This window comes from Fukomys damarensis, unplaced genomic scaffold, assembly GCF_012274545.1.
Source record: "Fukomys damarensis isolate Sample0158 unplaced genomic scaffold, DMR_v1.0_HiC HiC_scaffold_17, whole genome shotgun sequence".
Classification (NCBI taxonomy): domain Eukaryota; kingdom Metazoa; phylum Chordata; class Mammalia; order Rodentia; family Bathyergidae; genus Fukomys; species Fukomys damarensis.
Window position 1 is genome coordinate 64,114,782 of NW_022900929.1, and position 24,371 is coordinate 64,139,152.

General features: G+C 33.5%; 1 long non-coding RNA gene across 1 annotated transcript; it reads left to right on the forward strand.

The window, feature by feature from the left end:
* Positions 1-2,148: 2,148 nt before the first annotated feature.
* On the forward strand, positions 2,149-16,829 carry LOC104868025. Its single transcript, XR_781943.1, has 3 exons — positions 2,149-2,252; positions 14,195-14,336; positions 16,668-16,829. It is a non-coding gene; the product is annotated as an uncharacterized LOC104868025 (long non-coding RNA).
* Positions 16,830-24,371: the final 7,542 nt, after the last annotated feature.

Below are 24,371 nucleotides of genomic sequence, written 5' to 3' on the forward strand. Positions count from 1 at the left end.
CTCTCTCTCTCTCTCTCTCTCTGTCAACTCTGGTGTCTGCTGATACTTTTAGTGTCCTTTATTTTCAATTCCAGAGTTCTACATATTCCACAGTCAGAATAATTTCTCTGCTGACTAATTTCAGTAAGAATAGCTTTACTTTTGGGAGAAACTGCCAAACCGTCCTTCAGTGCGGCTATACAGCTTGTATTCGAACACAAAATAAAACTCAGTGCCACTTCATAGCTTCGTTGGTATTTCATCTTGTCAGTCATTTGAAATTTCACAGTTCTAATAAGTCTATAATACTATCAGTGTGGTTTACTTTCCGCTTCTCTATTGAAGTGTGATCTTGAATATCTTTTTCATGCTCATTTGCTTCTTATTTCTCATCTGTGTTTCTTATTTGGTAAAGGGTGTTTTCAGATTGTTGGCAATTTTCTCTTCTTTGTGATTGTAAAGATTGACTCAGGATCTTTTCAGCGAGCTATATTTCCAGCCTTATTTTATTTTTATTTCTAAAACCATGTCTCACTAATTTGCTAAGTAGAACCCAGGTTGAGCTCAAATTTGAGATCCTTGTACCTCAGTCTATCAGAGCAATGGGAATTACACACATGCACCCCAAACAGGGCTGGCCCTAATTCCTTATTTTTTAATCAGATCATTTGTTCTTTTATTGTTCACTTTTAGAGTCCTTATATGTATGGATCAGAAACAAGTCAAATATGTCTTATGCAAATGTTTTTTCCAATCTATAGCTTGTCTTGTTCTCATGACATTGTCAAAATTTTTCGTGTAAATTAAGCCTCGTTTTTTAATTACATCTTTCATCAGTCATGTCTGTTACTGTAACTAAGTCGTTGTCAAAACCAAAGTCATCTGGATTTGATTTTGTGTAATCTTCTAGGAGCCTTACAGTTTTGCATTTCACATTTAGGTTTATAACCAATTTTGAATTTGTTTTGTGAGACGTTCAAGTCTGTGTCTCTTTATGTTTTTCTTTTTATTATGTGCTGATAGCCACATGTTCCAGAGCCATTTATTGAAATGAGAATTTTTTTTCTCCAAGGGATTGTCTTTGACCTTTATCATGGATCAATTGACTTTTTAAATATGGATCTATTGCTGAGAACTGTATTGTGCTTCACTGATTTATTTGTTTATTGTTTCATGCAACCAGACTGTCTTCACCACAGTAGCATTGTAACAATCTCTAAAGTCAGGAAAAATCGCTTCTTTCTTCCTCTCCACTATTGCACTGGTTATTTCGGTCTTCTACTTTTCATAGGAAGCTTAGAATCAATTTTTGTGTTGCTCACAGAATAACATGGTAAATTTTGAGTGATACTGAATTGAAACTATGAATGAAATTTGAAAAACACTGATGTCCAGACAGTTTTAAATATTTTTCTTCATGAAAGTGAAACATATCACAATATATTTAGTTGCTTAATGTCTTTTATCAGAATTTTGTAATTTTCTTCATATGAGCTTTAAAAAAACCTTTGAGGATGATAACATGGAATTCTGTTTTAAAATTCAACTTCTGCTTGTTTATTGTTCCTGCATAGGAAAATGAATGAGTTTTGCGTATTACCTTTCTTTTCTGCAACTGTGGAATAATACTTCACAAAATAGAGGGATTTGTCAATTCTTTTGCATTGATGCAAAGATAACCATATTATCTACATACAAATAGTTGTATTTCTTACTACAGTTTTGTTCTTTAATTTTTCCCATCATATTAAATCATCTAAGAGTTCTTGTAAGATGTTTGAAAGTAGTAGTAACAGGAGATATATTTACTTTATTTCTGATCTTAGAAATAAATAAAAGTTTCTTAATATTAAGTATGCCATTCTACTTTTTAAAAATTTTCTTGTAAGATTGAAAAAGTTCTCTTGATTTCTATTAGAGTGTTGGATTGCCCCCAAAGCATTTTAAAAGTAATAGGATTTTTTTCTCTTTTCTCTTTGCTCATTTGCCAAAATATTGCTGGTCCACTGGTGAGCCAAGTTTGCATACTTAGAGTAGATTCGGCTTGTTTCATGGTGTATAATTCATTTTTATATTTTGGTGAATTAACTTATCAATATTTTGATGAGGATTTTAAAATCTACATTGCTGTGAGAAACTCAGCTACCATTTTTTCTTTCTTACAGAGTCTTTGACTCATTTTGGAATTAGAAAGAGGCTGGCTGTAGAAAGCCTTAACTCCTTCTGCTTCTGCATTGAAAAGGACATTGGATTTAATTGATAAAACTTCTGTCGTAAGTATTCAATTGACCAGGGAACTCTTTTGAGCATAGTGTTTTCATTTTTCTGAATTTATTAAACATTGATTTGATTTTGTTAATAAACATAAGCCAATTTAGATTTTTTTTTTTTTTTTTTTTGGTGGGTAGATTTTGGAAGCCTGTGCTTCAACAAATTGGTTCATCTAACCTATGTTATCAAATGTATGGGCACATAATTGTAGTATTTAATTTTATTGAGTCCTGTAATGATGCCCACTCTTTTATTTCAGATATCTGTAATTTGAATCTTCTTTATGTTTTCTTAGCTCCTGGTTAGAGAATTACAAACTTCATTGACCCTTTAAAGAACTACCTTCTATTTTTTTTATTTTTTATTTTTTTGTACCGGGTATCAAACTCGGGTCCTTGTGCTTACAAGGTGGGTGGTGGAACCACTGAGCCAATTCCCAGCCCAAACCTTCTAATTTTGATATTATCTATTAATTTTTGACTTACCATTCCATTGATTTCTACTCTAATTTTTGTTATTTTCTTCTGTTTATTTTGATTCAATTTCTCTCTTTTTCTTTGTTTCCTAAGAAGCTGTCTTTCTTAAATCATATATACCTGTAATGGTTTACATCCAGATGTCCCCACTGTGCCTCTTGCCTCATGGTTGAGCTTTTGGGAGTGACTGGATCATCGGGGTGTGACTTTCATCACTGGCTTAGTCCACAGATGAGTTCAAAGCTAAATGTGATGGTGGATAATGAAGCCTAGTCAGAAATGCGTCGCTGGGCGCATGGGCTGGAAGGGACTCTCTACTTCCCTCCTCCCTTGATCTAGCTGTGGTTTCTGCTGCCCTGCCCTGTGCTGTTTCTCCTCAGCCATGCCATCCTGCTAGGGAGCCAGCCCACTATTCACTGAAAGCCCTGCAAACTGTAAGTGACACTAAAGCTTTTCTCTCTGCAGTTTTGGATGTTGGGTATTTTTGTCTCAGTGTCAAGAAAGTAGCTAAGAATATTGTATCTACTTTCTCTTCTAATATATATGTATCCAGTCCTATACATTTCCCTTTAAATGCTGCTTACACTGTGTCCTAATGATTCTGATTACTTATACACGTTCCTTATGAACAGTTTCATTTGGGCCGCATTTTGGCATATTCATACGTGCATGTGACACATTTCCATCACTTCCACTCCCCATTACGTTTCTCGACTTTCCCTTTTCTGCCAGACTCCCCGCTTTCTCTCTTGGAGAGGGAGAGGGGGAGAAGGAGAAATAGAGAGGGAGAGAAAACAGCTCTATGTGTTAGAGGTTTCAAAGCAAATCACATTCATTTGGCAACAATTTATGAGTAGTTAATAGTTTAAATTCATAACTCATTGTTGAATTTTATATAAATCCAAGAAGACCATACTCATGGAAGGTATACTGTAACATAAAAATTTAGGGAAAACAAATATCATCTGATTACTTAAAATCAGAAATATGAAAGTTATTTAGATTAAAATATTAATCGTAAATATTTTGTGCAAAATATTGTTATTACTCATTTGACTTATTTCATAAGCATGTTTAACTCACAAGAAAATAATATTTAAGTTTTTCCAAGATCACACACACACACACACACACACACACACACACACATATATATATATATATATATATAATTCAATTTCAAGTGTAATTGCATTGCGATTTGAAAGCATGCATTACTATAGCATTTTCATTGTTTCACTCTGTTTTTTCTCATCTGGCTGCCTTCATAAAACCCTTCTTTTGTCTCTTCATGTTGTCCTTTTCTTAATCACTGTATACTTAATATTTCATTTCTTAAAATAATACAAAATGTTATACAGATTTTTTGTCATCTGTTCAAAATTAGTGACTTTTTACTCTTGGTGCATTTTCCACCTTTGTACAATGCACCGTTGTGCATTGTACCCTTACTGTTCTCTAATGTTCTTGCTGTTCTACTTTGCTAAGTAGCACAAAAGAGGCATGTCTTATCTCTTCTGCACATTCTCTTTCCCAGAGCAGATTCCCTGCGCATGTGGTTTCCAGTAGAATTTCTCTTTCAGAACCATTGAAAATTCTGGGGAAAATGTTGTTACACACTTATACTTTAATTCTAATACTGCTCAAGTTGCTGCTGCCTAAGTTCCCAGCAACTCTAACGTACTGGATTTTATGCTAACATAACTGGTCTTCTGACAAGTTGCAAAGTACCATTTGTGAAGAATTTGACTAAATAATAATGTTCTGACTGAAGATAGCCACTCATTTTATGGTGCTTTTTGGGGAAGAACTACATGCTCTCATACTATTAAACTCATCTCTCCTTCCGCTGTAAAAAGTATTGTTTCTTAGTGGATATAGAATTATAATTATGTAGAGGAGAAAAACAAATTGTTTTGATCTTGATAATCTACATAATGGTGATGAGTGTGAGCTAAAGCATAGTAGGTAAAGTAGGTGGCTTTTCCACCAAGGTGAATACAAGTTGAATGTGTAAAGGTGTGTGTTGGGGGGAATCTTCATGTTTGTCATGTAGATGCCAAGGGTGTAGCATTTGTAGGCCATGAATTTGGCTTCATATCATACCTATGTAGTGATGTCCCTGTTTTCAATGTTGAAATTATTAAATACATAACCGTTCGAGAAGATATCTCGCTTAAAGCAGCTAGCCTCTTCCACTTGTCTTTAATTTATATAATTTAATGAAATTAGGAAGAATAATGTTTCACAGTCTTTGAATCTAAATACTACTCTAGTCCATAATTCTCTAACTGCAGTAAATTTTTAACTCCTTGAAATCCTGTAATTTCATGAGAAAATCCCCACTGTTCTTTGAATGTTCTTTCAAGAGGATAAAATATATCCCTGAAATTCTCTGTAAGTATTGGCAAACTATTGTGATATTAGGATCACACATTAATCCTGTAATTCTAGTTTTGCCCATTCCTAAAGGTGTAGAATAATCTACACCAGCTCACAATAGGTACATTTTGTTATTTAATGATTCTTTTAAATTTAGCAAGCACTATGAAGTACTGTTAAACAGAAAACAAAAAAAATGAAGTCATGGTTTAGATATCCAAATGACAACTGCCCATAGCTATGCAGCCAAAATTTAAGTTGTGCTGATTTTCCTGAAATAGTAGCTCTGCTCATAACAAAGCACAAATGTAAGTTTTATGCCATTGTTAGCCTGATTCAGCACATACAATAACCAGCTATGGACAAATGAACTTAAACAGCTTTGCTTGCCTTAAAAAGAATTCTGCATATAATAAACAATCATAAACAGCAAAAAATTTGCATTTACACTTTAATTACTGCTTTGTATCTTCTCAGAGAGATGTTTCTTAAAATTTCTGTGTTTTCTGGCTTCCAAGCTTCATTTTTGCATGCAAAAATGAATTTCATTTTTTTATTGTGGTGGTCAGAATCAAATCTAGGGCTCTACACATGCCAGTCAAGTACTCTACTGCTGAGCTATATTGCAAGCCTTTAAAATAAAATTTTAAAAAATTTAAAGTAAAGTCTATTTATTTTATTTTATTTTTGATAGTACTTATCCCTATTGGTTTTGTATTTAATTATTCATAAAATACAACATTTCCTTTTACTAGTATATATGTTATTATAAGTAATGCCTATTAGTATAAAAATAGTACTTACTTTTGTGTGATAAATCAATATGTCCAGGAATAATTGCTAGACGTGTGTTCAAAAATAATAGTAGCTAATCAAGAGAAGAATAAACAACTCAGTTTGAGGAAAGGAGTGTGTGGTAAGACGTCATTCATGAAGGAACACTTCAGTGTCTCTGGAAGAATAAATGAAACCTGAAAAAAATAGCATGTACAAAGACATGGATGGCAAAGGCCTGGAGATTCACTACTGTTTTGGGAATTTCAAGGAGCCAACTCTGAAATAAAGACAAGGTTTTGTAGGAAATAAAGATAGAAAAAGATGGAATGAGGATAAGCATTATATAAAACACTGCAAATCTTACCGACATTGGGAATGATATCTGATTTTACTCTTAAAATTTTTGTACCTCTTTTATCTGAAAATAACTCCCTTTACTTCAAAATGTATTAATATTCTTGAATACTTTAGTCCACAGGCGCTTACAATTATACTGTTATAATTTCCCACTATACCAGGGGAGTCAAGAAGAGAAACGTTCCAACAGTATACATGCAAACAAGTCGATCTCAACCACCCATGCCTTCTAGAAAAATGTATGACCACATCCAAACCTCTGATGAGTGGCTTGTTAAACTTACTCATAGTATTTTTATTGCTAGAAGCTGCATGTCCTTAACTATAAAATGCTTCTTGGAGCATGCACTTCTGTACAAGACTATATTTTTTTTACTTGTAAATAAAACTGCAATGTAAGGAGTTATGAGGAAATGTGTGACTCTAAAAGTCACATAAATGGTGTATTTAATGGGTTATAAGATGGAGATAGTTTATAACTAATATGATTTGTGTCTTCAGCTTTGTGTCTCCATGTGGACTACTTTAAAAAATTTTCACCAGAAAGCATCTTGATATAGGAAAAAATAATATTTTATAGCCATAACATGGATAATTTCAGCCTTCCGTGACAAAAGATTTCCCCAGCATGTAGTAGTTGCTTGTATTATAATAAAAAAAAAACAATTGGTAAGATCCACAATTTGCCTGAGTCTGAACTAAAAATTTTATTTTCTATATAAAAATGTCTTTTATATCAGCTGTTTCCCTAACTCGGACAGGTTTCTACTATTGTTGCCATTTTCTTCTGCTTTTGTATCATGCATTTTAGAAATTGTTGTGATATTACTTATCCCTTTTATTGAATTTCTCTATCATAGAATAATCAAAGGTATCTACACCCAGTATTTCTGCTACTAACAGGATAACACTTAGTAAAGGGTATCTAGAAATAAATGTACTAATGCTAAATTCCCATAAAATATTGAATGCTATCTAATACTTTACAATATTTTATAAATTATTTAAGGGGAAATATCTACAAGAAATAGTTGCACACATAAAAAGAAAGACAAGCACTATTCTTTCCTTGCTCAGATTGTATAAATGAGAATAGATACATAGACATGAATTAAAGTGGAGTAGAATCAAAGTCAAATTATATTTTAGTAATGTCCTTATATGAAAATATCCATTGAATCCTATTTGCATACAGCATTATAATGTCTTTATTTGTAGTAGAAACTTTGGTGATATGTCTGCAAAATTCATTCATTTAATGAATACTAATAATGCCTACTGATTCAGTGCTTATGCACATGAATTTGAATTCCGTAAGTCAGTACAAAATGAACCTGTATAAACAATCAGACAAAAGAGAGAAGAGAGAAACAACGTGGGAAAGAAACCCATGTATCCTTATTACATGGAATATTACATATACTTCAAAAGAACTTTTGATCACAACCCACAAGTAATAGAAGATATAGTGAAAAGTTAAGAAGAAACATGAAGCTATAGTTTTCATATATTATTTTATTTTGAGTTTCTAAGGATCTAGGTTTTTTTGGTGGTGTGTTTGTTACATAAGGCGATTTAATGGAATTTGCTGAGATACCAAGACTTAAACAGTAAACCAATCACTGAACAGTTTTGGAAAACAAATGTTTCATCTTAAGTTTATCTATTTGAATAGAAATAAATATTGTATATAAATAATAAAATCACAAAGAAATAAAAATTGGTGCTTAAACACTTAATGGCAATGAAAATTGTAGAAAGAGAATATTAGCAAAACTATACTGGCATGTCGAGTATACTAGAATATAGAGTATAAGAAAAAGAGGCTAGCAATTTAGGGAACAAACTGACGTGTGAATTTTGTGGTTGGTTATTATATATGCTAATGTTTTCATAGCATATTTTTCTGCTTGCACTATTCTTTATTTGCATGTTGAAATCCTATATTTTAAATTAATTTTTATTAAGAGATATTAGTAGATGCACATGTAGTTGTATACATTAATGTGGAGAGGTCTCATGTATATTTTACAGTTTTCCTTCAGATAACTTCATGCAAAGCAGTGTACAGTATCACTAGGATATTAATATTGATGAAAGAATATTTCCATCACCAAATATTGTCCCATGTTGCTCATTCATAGATAGTTTTTTTTTCCTTCCCATTTTTACCTCCTTACTAGCCTTGGAGATCACTAATATTTTCTCCATTTCCTAAGTATTACCATTTCAAGAATAATAGATAGGTGGAATTAAACATATGTAGCCTTGTGGAATTGGAATTTTCACTCATGATTATTAAGTGGATATTAGGTGGTACGTGGATAAATGACTCTCTTCCCTCCTTTTTTGGAAAATATTCAATATAAGAAAGCACTGCAGTTATGTTTGACTGTTCAGGTGTTGAAGTGCATCTGAGTGATTCAGGTTTGGTTTTACAAATAAAGCTGGTGCAAACATTTTTGTATGGGTTTTTCCATGAACATAAATTTCCACTTCTCCGGGATGAATGCCAGGAATTCAATTGGTGGGCTATGTGCCTGTCACATATTCATATTTTTCAAATCAATTCCCAAACTGGTTTTCACAGTGGATATAACGTTTCACATTCTCACCAGCCATGTACGAGTGATCCAGTTTCTCAATATCTTTGCCAATTGTCATGTTTTAAAACTTTAAAAATATTTTAACCATTTGCTATGCATGTAATATATCATATTATGCTTTTAATTTGTATTTCCCTAAAGATTAGTTATGCTGAATCGATTTTCAAGTGTTTTCTTGCCATCCAGACATTGTCTTTAATGAAATGTCTCGCGTGGCTTCTAGTCATTTTATCACCATATTCTTATCTGCTTGTTTTAGTGTTGAGATTTGAGAAATCTTTACATTTTAGATATGTGTCCTTTGTTGAATATATATTTGAAATAATTTATCGTTACATATGGATTATCTTTTGTAAATATTGTACAATCTTGGGCAGGGATTTAGCTCAGTGGTTCCACCACCTGCCTCGAAAGCACAAGGTCCCGAGTTCGTTCCCCCCTACCAAAAAAAAAAAAAGATAATAATAAATTATAGAATCTTATTTGCTACAATTTTTGCTAAGGAAGTTTGCATCTACTTTCATGAAGGATAATGATTTGTAATGTTGTTTATTTTGTCCTACATTTGATTTATACATAATTTTATAGCTAGCATCATGAAATATGTTGAAAATGAAGGGACAATCTTTTAATTTCTTCAAGCATTTATGGTGCAATAGTTTATATTATGGATTCTTTAAAACTTTTGAAGAGATTTCTATCTAAAATACATGGACCAAGAGATTTTTTTGGGGGGAAGATTAGCAAATATAATTTGTTTACTGATTATAGCGCTACTCAAATTATTAATTTCATAATAGCTGGGCAGGCCGGGGATTTAGCTCAGCGGTTTAGTGGCCTGCCTTGCAAGCACAAGGATGTGAGTTGAATCCTCGGTACCAAAAAAACCCCACAAACAAACATAATAGCTGGGCAGTGGCACTTACCATTTTTCATGTACTGGGTCATTTCTGTGTTGTTAAATGTATACATGTAAGATCTTCATAGTATTTCTTTATTATGATTTTGATGTCCTCAGGGTCTGTATTAACATCCTTTATTGCACTGCTGATATTTAAAATTTGTAACATCTGTATTCTTTTAAATTTGTTTCACTTGGTTTTATGGCTTTGTGAACTTTCATAGCATATTTTCCATGTCCACTTAAACAGGGTGTATATTCTAATATTGTTATGTCATGTGTAATATGCTAATTAGATATTGTTGGTAGATGTCGTCAATGAGTTGTTCTGTATATTTGAGTTTCTTCTCAGGTTTATTATCAAAGTGGTGGAGGAATGTTTGTTTTCGATTGTAATTGCAGATCTATCTGTTTCTCCTTAGAATTTCATGCCTTTTTTCACAATTTTGTATCCCTTTTGTTCAGAACACACATGTTTAGGATTGTCATACATAAAATGAGCACTTAATCAGGATAAAATACTCAGGCTGTCTTTGTTGATTTAGATTATTCCAAGTGTACTTGTCCGGATAATAAACTAGATACTAATTTTTCCTTTGATTAATATTTGCTTGATGTATATTATTTCATTATTTGACTTTCAACCTGGATGTATATTTTAGAAGTGAGTTTCTTAAAGATAGAATATTTTCATCCCATAGCTTTTAATTTACTTTAATAATGAGTTATTTGATATATTTAGACTATATTCAATGCAACTCTTCGTATGTGGGGGTAAATCAATTTCTACTTTTCTCCACAGTGATTCTGTCATATTTTATAATCTCCTTGCAACTGTTAAATCAGGTGTTTCCCTAGCATAGCACTTTCAACCTAGGCTTCATAACAGTGGGGCTTATAATAATAATTGTCAATTTTGCTATTATTTTATTAAAAGTTAGATAAAGAGTTTAAAATTCACATGTCTTTATCTCTTGTATGATATGACTACAAACTTCAGATTCTCCTTTGAATCCCATCCCCTTACCCTTCCAAGGACACAACAGGAAGCATGTATATGATGATTTCAAAATTTTTCTAAAACTGTGTATCTAATTAGACACAAAAACTCTGTAAATCAAATTTTTATATCTACAATTCAAAATCTAGCAATATTTTAAGTATACTTGCTTCTTAGAAGATTGAGCAATTGAGAAAAATGTTTGCCAGTATCTGCAAAAATATCAGTCTGTTATACCCATAACTGGAGAAGTTTTCCCCCTTGAGTGTTTAATGCTATAGAAGAAATGTTCATGTTACTAATCCTCATAGAAGTAGTGACTATGTTGCTTTTTTTTTTTTTTTTTTTTTGTAATGATGTTCAATAGGACAGCTGATGCAGTGACTTCATTACCAAGCACTGGCTTTATTGCATCAGAAGTCACTGCATTCAGTCAAGTGCCTTGGAGTATTTTTAAATTTGAAAAAAAAGAAGATGTAAGAAAATAAATAATTTTGGCTTTACTTCTATTACATAGACATTAAGGTTCTATTATTTAATGAAAATCTTCAAGAAGGGCTGTGGATGTAGCTCCATGATAAAGCACTTGCCTAACATGTGCAGGGTCCTGAGTTATATCCCAGTACCACACAAAAAGGTAAGGAAGCATTTCTTGGCTCCTTTGCTGAGTGGAGTGGCACATGCCTGTACTCACAACTATTCAGAAGTCTGAGGTGATAGGATGGCAAGTTCAAGATCAATGTGAGTAGGTAAGATATTGTGCCCATCAAATGGGAGAGAAGGATGGAAAAGTGGTTCTGCAGAAGTGCATCCCGGGGTTCAGTCCCCCATAAAACAGAACGGAAACCAAAATGCAGAGACCTGTAAGAAATGCTTCAGTGTTCACTTGCAAAGACTTAAGAAGGAAGAAGTCTACGAGCATAGCATGGCAAACCTGCCATTTGTCTGTCAAAAATTTTAATTTAGTACTTCGATCCATCATTATTTTTCTAAACTTTGAATCTCATAGGTAGTAGTCGTATGATATAATGTAATTCATCAGAAAGGAAAAAATTATAATCTTCTTAGTTTGAAATGCTGTTGACATGTTAGAATTTTTTAGTTGTTTTGTCTGAATGTAAGTCGTTTGAAACATGACCAAGTGAACTACGTCTATATAGCGTATAGGAGCAGCACTTGTACAAGTATAGAAGTCAACTACATTAACTTGTATGTCAACAGAATGAAAAGTGATGGTAATCTCATTGGTCCTTTTGAGTGAATGAGGATTTGTCAATATAAGTTCAAGCGAGCAGGCCACGAGAATCTTGCTGTTCTTTAAATATCCTCTTGACAAAAACATGCCATAGATGGAAGCCAAAAGTAGTTGGATTAAATTCAAACATTAATTTTCTAGTTCTAGTCTAGAGATTGATTTGAATATATATTGCAGTATTTCATTTTAATCACAGTAACTTCCACACAATTTGCTTGGCGTCTCATTTTAATATTTTTCATCTCACGATGAAAATAGGTATTATGATGCACATTATTTTCTTCAGGGAAATTATGATAACATGTTAGTTCAGTAACATGATATTACAGAGTTAAAATGCATTCTGAGGAATGATAATCAGATCAGGCTGTTGTGAAGGACAATTTCTTCTACTCTGCTGCTGTCTCCTTCATTTCATTCAGGAAGGTTTCCATATGCCTTAAGTCCAGGTCTATTCTTGACCTCTCACACATTCTTCTTTAGGAGAAGTGAAGGGACACCACCAAGTGTTACACTTAAAAGAAAAATAATGAACATAAGTGCTTCTGTCTTTCAGTTATCTCTTAGCACAAAGTAAACAACTCCAAGGAGCTTTAGAGTTTTATAACAATAAACATTAATTAGCTCACATAGATTGCCAATGGTAGGAATCCAAGACTAGCCTTGCTAAATTATTTTGGCCCAGAGTTCCTTATTAGGTTTTGGTTAATAAGTAAGAAAGGACAGAGGTCACCATAAAGCTTGACTGGGCAAGAGATTCTATATCCAAGTTCCCTCAAGTGGTTATTGGCAATAACCAGAGAGAGAGAGAGAGAGAGAGAGAGAGAGAGAGAGAGAAACATCCAATAACTTCTACCTATCCCACTGCCCCACAGCAGAGAGCAGTGGTGAATGTGAGAAGGGATCTCACATAGTGTCAATATCAGACGGCAGAACTCGTTGCTGTCCATTTAAAGGCTGACCGATGGACATGCAGTTCTGACACTATTTACCCGGCATTAACATAGTCTTCGTAGATTAAGAGCACAGTCCTCCCAAGACTGTCTCCATTTCAACACCATCTGTAAGCCCCAGAGTTCTGAGACCACCAGCACTCTGACTGACTGGCTGTTTTGGGGAATGACTGAGTACAGTTTTACTATAAAGAATATCAAGAAAAACCAGCTGAAGAGACCTGTGGAGTGAACTGTGAGGACCTCCAATCCGAATCTTCCATGTCATCCTTCCAATAGATTGATGTGTAATTACCTAACAAAGACACTCAGGGATCTTCAGCTATACAGCTAATTTATTTCTAATTCCATCGTGTAGACATGCTTGAATCATTTGTCACGTGGTTGAACTCAATCTTTCATCCATCCCTCATTCCTAGAAGTTAAATGGATGTCACTGAGAGATCTAATCAAGTCACATGGGTGGCCTTGCTAGGATGGTCAGTTCACATACTGAAGCTCTTTATTGACCATTCATTTACATACATTTATGTGTGGCCATACACATGTGGGATATTGCCAAGGATTTAAATATAATCTCAGGAGCCTAGGACAAGGGCCAGTTAAATCCTTACCATTGCCCTACATTTTTCTTGTCATTCTCCTATGGAAGGAAAGTCTGTTTCTCTGCTACCTTTAGATGCAAGGATACTTACTTTGAGGAGGACAAGTCTCATTCCCTCTATAATATGCTTTGGCCAGTATTCTTGATAAAATGTCTAAAATAAAAGCTGTATGATAAAATCAGTGTGGAAAGATCAGAAGTTCTGGTCCTGCTACTGTTCCCCTCTACCTTGTGCTGCCTTACTTGATGGATAACACATTTGGACCTCACCTCTCAGAGGCACGGAATTTTGATTCATCATGATGGGCATTTTGTACAGGTGCAGACCTGGTATTCAGTACATTCTATACATTTTATTTAAAATGTGGGTGGTTTGATTGTTTTTAAAAAGAAAATGGCTGTGATAAAGTCTATTTTACATTTCAAAATTTTTGTTTCCTTCTAGTATAAATGATAATTGAAATCACTTTTAACTAACCAAATTGAGAATTTTATAGAATCTGTGGTTTTACCTCCCTGCCCCATTTTTTCTTACTTCTTTGGAAGACCGTCATTCTTTTCAGGATGATATCCCTTCCTGACTGAAATCACTGTGGGTTAATTGGCTTCTTCTTCGCTGTTTCTTGATCACAGAGTGAAGTTTTCCCATGGATGAGCATTTCCTCTGGAGCCTGCTGTTGGGAAACTCACCGCTGAATCTTTGATCAAGTGTGCTGTCAAGGGCAGGGAGATTTGCAGCAGGAAGACTCCTCACTTCGCTTTGTTGTTCAATCCTGTACGCATGCTTTGATAATTTTTATAGTTTAGAGTACAGAGATTTTCATATTTATTTACAACCCATTTCCCTAAGGATTTCAACATCTGTGTAAAAATTTAGGCCAAATATGTATTTGATCAAGAGTTCTGATGCCTCGCTGCAAATTCTTTCTTCCTTAATAGCAGAGCAGTGGAGCTCAGGAACTCTTCTGTCAAGCTTGTTCTCTCTTATGTCAGGGTGAGTTCTCCCTCAGGACTTCTCCAAGTAAAAAGACAACATTTGATTTCTCTTAATTGCTTCAGGCAAATTCAAGCTGACCAGAATCCTGTGTCTTCAACTTTCTATTTCCATCTCCTAAGTTCAAGTGAAAAGTTTTAAGGCACAGGTTAAGGGAACAAATGGTACGACTGTAACCATCTTTTAACATTTCCTGCTGATTCTCAGCATATATTTATATTTCTGTAATTTTTGTTACTGCATAACAACTTTGCTTGGCTAGTATTCAAGATACATGCATTTATAAATACTACAATAATGCAGCTGCCTTAAGCTGTGTCTTCCATGAGAATAAATTTTTGCTTTTGTGGCAAGACCCAGTTTTGAATAAGATTACTACCCTCAAAACACAGATGTGTTGATACTTCTTAACTAAAAGTTCAGACAGATCCTCTATGCACATTTACAGATTATATCTTTTTAAGACGGTTAACTACCAGAAAATTTCACTTCATATACCTTGCTCTGCTATCATCTTTTCCTGAAGTACTCTTTTGATGAGTAAGACATTCAATAGTTCATCCATTATTGAGTGTTTATCATTTTGCAGGGATAATCAAGCACATAAATGTAACCATGCCATGAAGTTTAATTTTCTTACTAACCCACTGGTGGGAAGGAACAGATGTGAAAATAAGTTGAAAAAATAAACAGTGAAATGCATATAAGTTGAAAAACAGGTACTCTAGAGTGGAAGAAAAAGCAGCAACCAATTGTTTGCAACTAGAGAAATTAGAGCATCTTTGTTGTAAGTGGACTCATTCAAACTGCACTCAAAAGCAGGAGGCTGAGAATGAATTGGGAGCGCAAAGCAGATTATTGTAGGTCGAATGCACAGGGAACAGAAGAAGAAAGAAAATGAAATTTGTGGTTAAAGTGCTTAGCCTTTGAAGTTTTGCTATTGTTGAGAAAGCAAATTTTTTTTCTTGTGCTTTAGCAAGATAAATACATATATAAAAGAATATATACAGTGTATATGTTTGAGGAAAATGAGAAAGGAATGAAAAACATCAGTCACAAATTAAATTAGTAATAGTAATAATTAATAATTCAGTGCATATAAGAATATTGTTTTTCTTAATCCAAGCTGCTGTAAGAAATAATATGACCTGGGTATAACAAGAGCAACAGAAATTTATTTCACACAGATTTTTAGGCTGGCAAAGCCAAGATCAATGTACCAGCCCACTCACTATTTAGAAAATGTCAGTTTCTGGCTGTCTTCTCACTGTAACCTCACACAGCAGAAAAGAGCAGAGAGTCTCTCTGATGCCTCTTATAAAACGGTATTATTCCCTTTTAGTCACCTCTGAAAGGCTTCATCTCCTAAGGCCATCTCTTTGAGGTTTATGATTCAACATAAAAGTTTGGAGTGATGCAGTTTATAATAGATAAACCTGGAAATGGCCCAGTTGCCCATCAACTGGAGATTGGATAAAAAAGATGTGTTTATACACACACACACACACACACACACACACACGCACGCACACACACACACACACACACACATATATATAATAACATAATATATAGTGGAGTACTACACAGCCGTAAAAAATGAGAAGCTAGAGTCATTTATAGCTAAATACATGCATGCCATTTAGCAAGCCATTGAGGCCATACTGTTAAGTAAAATAAATAAGACACATGTAAATACCAAGTATTTCTCTGTTGTGTGATACTGAAAGTGTAAATAAGGATAAAAGGTATTATAGATAATGTGAAATAGGAAGGAAATGTCTAATGTGGAAGGTGAAATGGGAGGGGTAGGGGAAAGGAAAGAAGGGAAAGGAAAAAATATGAGAAAAGGAAAAAATGGAAACCAAGTCTTTGTAAATTTGGAGGGGTCTTGGAGGGCAGGGGAATGGGGAAAAAAGAACCAAAGCTATGTCACGTAAAGGTGCAAATTCCCAATGAGGAATGTTATCATATTGCATACATAAAATTGTATACAATAAGCTTAACAAAACAAAATTAGAAATTTAAGAAAAAAACAGTTTGGAGTGATGTAAATATTTGACCCATTTCATTATTTTTGTTTTTTAAATTTTAATTTTGTGCTTCTTCTAGGCCCAGAAAATGTTGTGCCTTCGCTGAAGGAATACTCATAGAACACATTCCTGAAGTATCGCTGTCTGAATTTGTTTTCCTTCACATCTGGCAATAAGGAAGTTCAGGGACATTTTTAGTGTATATTTCCTGGTGATTCGCCAATAATAAACGTCATGTTTCAGGTACACCTGTAATCAACTTTTGTAAGTTGAGGGAACTGTATTTCTCCTTAATAGTAAATATACTGTTATTATAGATACAAGCCCTGACAAGCTTGTTTTTTATACTGAAAAAGTGTATTGATAATAAAAGCATCCATCTAGTTCAAATAGAACCATGTTTTTGTGTATGGCAATATTGAGGGACATTTTTTACTCCTTTTACAAATATGAAGTAATATATATCTTAATATTTTGTAGGTAGAAGTGACCCTAGAGAAGTTAGGTCCAATATATATGATTTAAAAAGGAAGAAACTGAACATAGAGTAGAAAAGTTTCTTTAAATCCTAGACATTAGTTTCTACATTTTCTTTTTTATATTTATTCAATTTTCATCTAATGGTATTGGAATAGCACTAGTATATATACAAGATTTAGCAGGAAAATAACTTTTATTCTCTCTCTCTATCTATATATATATATACACACATACACACACACACATATATATATACACACTATATATTGTTTATAGCATATACATTATATATATTTATATATGTATAGTATATTCATCTTTCTCCATAATAATGATACTGTGCTCAGATGCAAGCTAGCATAACATAGCAAATTTATTACTTTTAACTGAAATAAACTAAAAGTTTATGTCCTTTATTTGCATAATTTATGTAATATTCCTGTGGCAGAAATGTAGCTTTATGTTGAAATCTATGAGGTAGTTTAGAAGGTGTTTTAATAGCTCCCCACCCCATTTTCCAAAGAGAAAATGAAGAAGAATATTATAGGTAACAGTCAGAGTTATGAATCCTGTGTGTAAACTAGTAGGGAAATACATTTAGCCTTTGATTTTTTAAATGTACAATGATTAGTGTCATTAAAGTATTGACTGACTTGACCTAACATCTTTTAATTTCTGGTACTTGAGTCCACATGTAATTTTCTGAATAAAGCTCTCTTATCTCTGAACTTTATGATTCAGGGCAGATGTCATTTTCTTTTGACTTTTTTATAGTGTTGCATTTGAAAAAAGAAGTAACACATCTCAAGAATGTAATAAAAGCAAGCAGTTGAAAAAAGAATACCCTACAATCCCCAAAAATGTAGCATTTTCAAGGTTTAGATCTCTTTGTTAACAAACATGTTTTATTTTTTCTACATAATACAGCTCAAAGTTTTATTTTTATTTGCATAAGTTGACTCATTATTCAAACTATGTTATGTTACATAATTTCTCATGTGTCTTGATAGAATTTCAAATAATTTAGTATTAGGTAAAAATTTTCATTATATTTAACAATTGTTAGAAACAATCATAGTTCCAGAGAAACTATTCGATATTTACTAAAAATGTAAACAAGATCCAAATGGTATAATTGAGTATGTGAGATAGGAAGAAAGGGGCTAAAGGTGTAGGGGAAGTGGGAAGGGTAGGAGAAAGGAAATAATGGAAAAGAAAAAATATGAAAAAGAAAAGAAATAATGGAAACAAAGTTTTTGTAAATAGGGAAGGGTGGAAGGGAGGAAGGGAGGGCAGGAACAAGGGGAAAAAAATGAGAACCGAGATCTGTCATGTAAAGGTACAAGATCCCAAAGATGAATGTAACTGTACCGTTTATTAAAAAGTACCAATAAACTCAATAAAAAAAGAGAAACAATCATAATCATTTTTAGGTTTCCTTGACTCTACACAAATGTAAGTAATTCTGTCACATTATTGCTGAATATACTTACATCCTTAGCTGTTTCATACACAGAACAAAAGAAATTATTGGGATGTACAGTGTAAACCTTACTGAAGATAGTTATTTTTCACAGTCAGTTATGTTTCTGGGAAATTTTTTTATTATATAGGAACAAATATTCAAATAAAACATTTGATGAGATATTGAAGAAGAAATATTCCATATTAATACATAAAGTTGGAGTGCACATTATTTCTCTAAACATATTAATAATAACATGACCATATTTAAAATTATATTACAAGAAAATAAGCCTTTAGAAAGAGCAGTATAATAAAACAGAATATAATGTAACTTTATTCTCTTCTTAGCCAGAGTGTTACAGTTAGAGAAATTTGTTCAAGGACTATCTCCAGATCTTTTGAAAAAATAATATCCAGTATCTTCTGTTAATTCCTGAAGAAAAAGAAGCTATCATTATTTACGGAAAATGCTTAATACATTCTGTATATGTGTATGTTCTTAGAACTATAAATTTGTAAAAGTATAAAATGAAACAAATCGAAAAATTGTGATTCCTATTCAAATAGAGCATTCTATCTAGTACATGGTACTCTAAAGAGATAATTGTTACTAACTTTGCTTATGTTCAAGTTGTGTGAACATTTTAACACTCATTGAAAATTCATGTTGTAATTACTGTACAATACTTTTAGTAAAACAGCTTGTGTGTTTCAGACTAAGTAGTTCATTTAGTTTTAAGGATATCCATGAATATATGTAATAAAATGTGGTAAAAGTAGTATTTAGAGACATGTCATATTATTTAATTGCTCTTATTTATAGAATTTAATTACAAATGGACCCTAAATCTGAAGGAGCAACTGCAAACCTGAGAGAGTATCCACAGATTTTAAGTACCCAAAATGGTGTCTAAGTTTCTAAGAAATTGGTAATTTCTATCAATTTAAGAGGGTTTCTATGATGCATTCACTTTAATGAACAGCTGTAAAATATTCTCTCCAACAGCATCTCGTAGAGGTAAAGCAACTCCAGAGGCTACACTATCATTACCAATTGGAGCTACTGTCAACTAATCCCCTAAGATACCTGTTTCTGAGATCATTAAAAAAAATCCACATAGCAACACTGGAACTGAATAATTCATAAAGTCCAATAAAAGTAGCAATGAGTCTCAAATACAGGCTAGATTAAAGAGAAGCAATTTCTTAAATTGAAGACATGTTTCTGAATAACAGGGTCAGGCTAAAAAAAGGAAAAGAATCAAGAAAGCCTCTAACATATACGGAAAATCATTAGATGTACAAATTTCTGAATTAGTATTGATTACTAAGGAGAGAAATGGAAAGTCCTAAATAACTTATATGATAATTTAATTGCTGAAAAATACCAAAGTTTGGGGAAGATGTGAGTATTCAAAAATAGAAGGCTCAAAGACCTTCAAACATAGGTAACAACAACAACAAAATAACCTTTATACAGCATATTGTAGTGGGACGAGTTACGTCAAAGACAGAATTCCAACAGCAGAAAAACAAATGGGCCAGGGAAAATTTAGTCCCCATTAGGGCTACTGCAGATTTTGCAGCGAAAACTGAACACTGTAGGAGGGAGTGGAATTACGTATACATTTCTGAAAGAAGGAAAGAGCTTTCCACCAAGAATAATGTACCTTATAAAGCTAACCCTAAAAAACGGAAGAGGAATACAAACTCTCCAAAACAGCCAAAAATTGAAGGAGCTCATCAACATTGTACTGGCCTTACTAAAGATTTTGAAAGGAGCCCTATACTTAAAACACACACAACAGAGGTAAACTATTGTCACGAAAACATTAAATTATAGAAACCACTAGGAAAACAGATACATAAAAATATGATTTATACAGAAAATCACCAAATCATAAAGACAAATAGGAAGGAACAAGTGAAACTCAAAACAACCAAATAAAAATTATTCAAATACCATCAATAGGAACAAAACTACAGAGGTATAGCAATCAAGAGTATGGTATATAACAAGGGAATATATACTGATACAATGACTAATGGAACAGGATAGAGATCCCAGAAATAAATCCAAACATGCAAAGCCTACTAATTCTTAGCAAGACACCAAAGTTAATACTTGTATAAAAAAAAAATCACTTTCAGTATATAGTAAGAAAAAGGAAAAAGTCAGTCTCTATATAGCACTTGTAAAAAATCAACTACAGATGGATTGAGAAGCTAAATATAAGGTTTGAAATTATGAAGCTATTTATTAAAAATATCAGAAATATTTCAAGACATTGATATAAGCAATAATTTTTCAGATAAGAGCAAAAAAAAAAAAAAGCAAGCCAAAAATAAGAGAGGATTTTATCAAACTAAGAATCATGGCAAAGCAGCACTGGAGGCACACACCTATAATTCCAGAACTTGGGAGGCTGAGGCAGGAGGATCGCTGATTTGAGACCAGCCTGGGCTGCATAGCGAGTTCCAGGTCAGTCTCAACTACAAAGTGAGACCCTGTCTCAAAAAACAAAAAAACAAAAAAAACCTAAAACCATACTAAAAAAAACCAAAAACCAAACAAAAAAAAAAAAAAAAACAAACAAACACCACAAAAAACATGGCAAAGGAAGAACTCGATGCAAAAGAGAGAGCCTTCAGAATGGCAGAAACATTTTCACAATAAATAACATGGAATAATGTAAAGTATGTTTAAGAAATCCAAGCAACCCAGTGATCAAAAGCCATCTCTCTCTGGGCATGGTGGTGCACACCTGTAATCCCAGCACTTGGGAGGCTGAGGTAGGAGGATCGCTGTGAGTTCCAGACCAGCCTGGGCTACATAGTGAGTTCCAGGTCAGTCTCAACTACATAGTGAGACCCTGTCTCAAACAAACAAATAAACAAACAAACAAAGTCATCACTCCAATTTAAAAATGGGCAAATGATCTTAAAATATTTCTCAAAATATCTATTAATAGTGAAAAGGTACATGAAAAATGCTCAACTTCTCTAGGCATCGTGGGGAGTAAATCAAAATCACAGTCATGTGTCATTTCACTCCTGTCAGAATGAGTATTATCAAAATAGTGATAAGTAATAGCTGGCAAAGAGCTGGAAAAAAGAGATTTCTCATAAACTGTGGTAGCAATGAAAATTGGTACAGCCATTATGGAAAACATGATTGTTTAAACAATACCAAAAACTAAAATGAGAATTACTGCACGATCCAGCCACCCCACATCTGTGCAGATGTTCCATCAAACTTAAATCAGCACACCAGACCTATACCAACATTTGCCTTGTCACTGCACTACTATTCACAATAGCCAAGCAAAAGCAGTTCAGGTGCCCAATGATAAATGAAGAGACAAAACATGGTGTGTATGCACAGAGGAATATTACTCAGCTGAAAAGAAAGGACAGAATCTTGTCACTCGGGGCAACATGGGTGGAACTAGGGGACATTATGTATCATTAGATCACTTTCCTCTTCGCCGGGACACAACTTAAACACCCACAACTTAAAGGAGGAAAGGTTTGTTTTGTCTCATGGTTACAGTTTGCCACTGACTGGCCCCCAGGCAAGATCACAAGGCCAAGGAGCATGACAGAGGATCAGGTGCTCACTTCACAGCTCCTGGGTGACACACAGTAAGCAGAGCCTCTGAGAAGAGATATAACCTTCTGTGTCACTCCCACAGTGACCCGCCTTTTCCAACCAGACCCCACCTTCTGTCAGCAAGGCAGCTGTGCCTCCTTCATAATCCAGCGACCTTTGAATACTTTAGGCTTCAGGTAGACATTGAACTGTAAACCGCATGTCACGTGAAATTAGATGCAGCAAGGCAACTGCTGCACCTTTAAACTCATACATAGACTCCTTAAAAGTTGAGCTCAGAAGTTTCCAGTAGGATGTTGGTCAGCAGAGATTGGGAGATTGGGAGTGCGGGGGAGACAGGTTAATGAGTAGAAAGGCACAATTATAAATAAGAAGTTATGGTGCACTGTTGCACAGTGGAATGACTACAAATAACAATGAAACTTGGTACAGCCGTTATGGAAAGCGTGATTGCTTAAAAAATACCAAAAACTAAAATTAGAATTACCATGATTTTGAATGTAATGTACATTCAAGATATAATCTTGGGTAAGTAATTACTAAAATTGAACTTAAAGTCTTCTAATGCATGAAATAAATGAAGCTGAACCTATTCTCCAGACTGAAGCAGGCTAGAAAAGAGACATGGTGTTTTAAACACAACTCTCTGAAATTGTATACATGCCTCTGCTAATTGGAATGCTGATAGACGATTAATTTAAATGGTAAATGTACTGTTGTGTAAATTCTAAAGTCAGCCATAGAAGATTTAGAAAATAGACCTTTAATTCAGAACAAAGAAGTTAAAAGCAAGATCCATAAATATTATTTGAACTCAGAAGACACATAGATATCACATGTGATTACTGAGATTTACTTTGAGTTTTGATTGTCTGATAAGAAATAGCCAATCAGTGTTGGCTATTTTAATTTTAGGTTAGCTTCACATAAAATGTCCGCCTGCAGAATTTATGGGACTCTACATTACTAAGTGGAGATTGCTACATTACATGTGGGGTGATGAGCATCATTATAAGACTTGTCAGTGATGACGTTTTTATCTCAACGAGACTTCATTTCAAATTGAAAATGATATTGTAGTACTTCAAACAGCAAACTATATTTTTAAAGCACAACTATTTTCTTGTTCTAGTAATATGCTTAAATTTGCTTATAATCTCCTAATTTTTCCAACATTATATAAACGGATTGCAAGTCTTAAACTATTCATGAAACTAATCATGAAGACAAAGAATTGATATTCTATTTTAATATGGAATTTCAGGTCTAAAAATTTAAAATAATTCACACAACCCTGTAAAGCAGATAAATACACAGTCTAGTCTTTTTTTTTCCCATGCTGACTCAATAATTGGCTCTAGATGTATAAAACATTTTCACACAAATAAAGGTGAAGAACAAGGTAAAATTTCATTACTCATTTAACTTTCTCCAGATACAAGCAGTCACATTTGTTATTACAGCTAGGATCTTTGGGGACCAAGGTAACTTCCAGCGTATTCTCTGTCATTACATAGGCGGCCTTAAAGATTTTGGGTAATTCCTACTGATGTAACAAGGAGATATACTTGGGACAGTTTTACTTTAAAACTCTTTCAATGGTGCCATTAGAGAATCATTTTTTGTTACTTCTGATGCAGGCATTTATATTCCTTATACTCTTATCTTGGACATTTTTAACAATAAATATCCAGTGGAAATTTTACTGTGTTATCTGTATGCATCTGCAAGATGTCTTGAGAAAAACTTTATAAATGGGAAATTCTTTCAAAACATCTGTTTCCTTGCTGCGGGATAATTAATTATTTATATTCCCTTAGAAGTAAAGTTAATCTTACTTTTAGATTAATCAACAGTTTCATCTCAATTGAAGTTTGGAGGTGCTGTAAGTTTGCCATTTAAAGAGCTGTTTAAAATCATTATTAAATATATGAATACATTATTACTATCTGCATTGAGAAGCCATCACCTTTACTTTGAAAACTTGTCAATTCAATTGTACATTTTAAGTAATGTCAGTAATGACTACTTAGGATTTTCTGTAATATATAGTTAATAATTAAAAGCAAGTATGCTTTATTTTATTTATTTATTTATTTGTTTATTTATTTATTTATTTATTGGTAACAGGGATTGAACTTGGGTCCTTGCACTTGTGAGGCAGGCGACAGAACCACTAAGCTAATTCCCTGGCAAATAGGTATGTTTTAAATCCCAACCTTT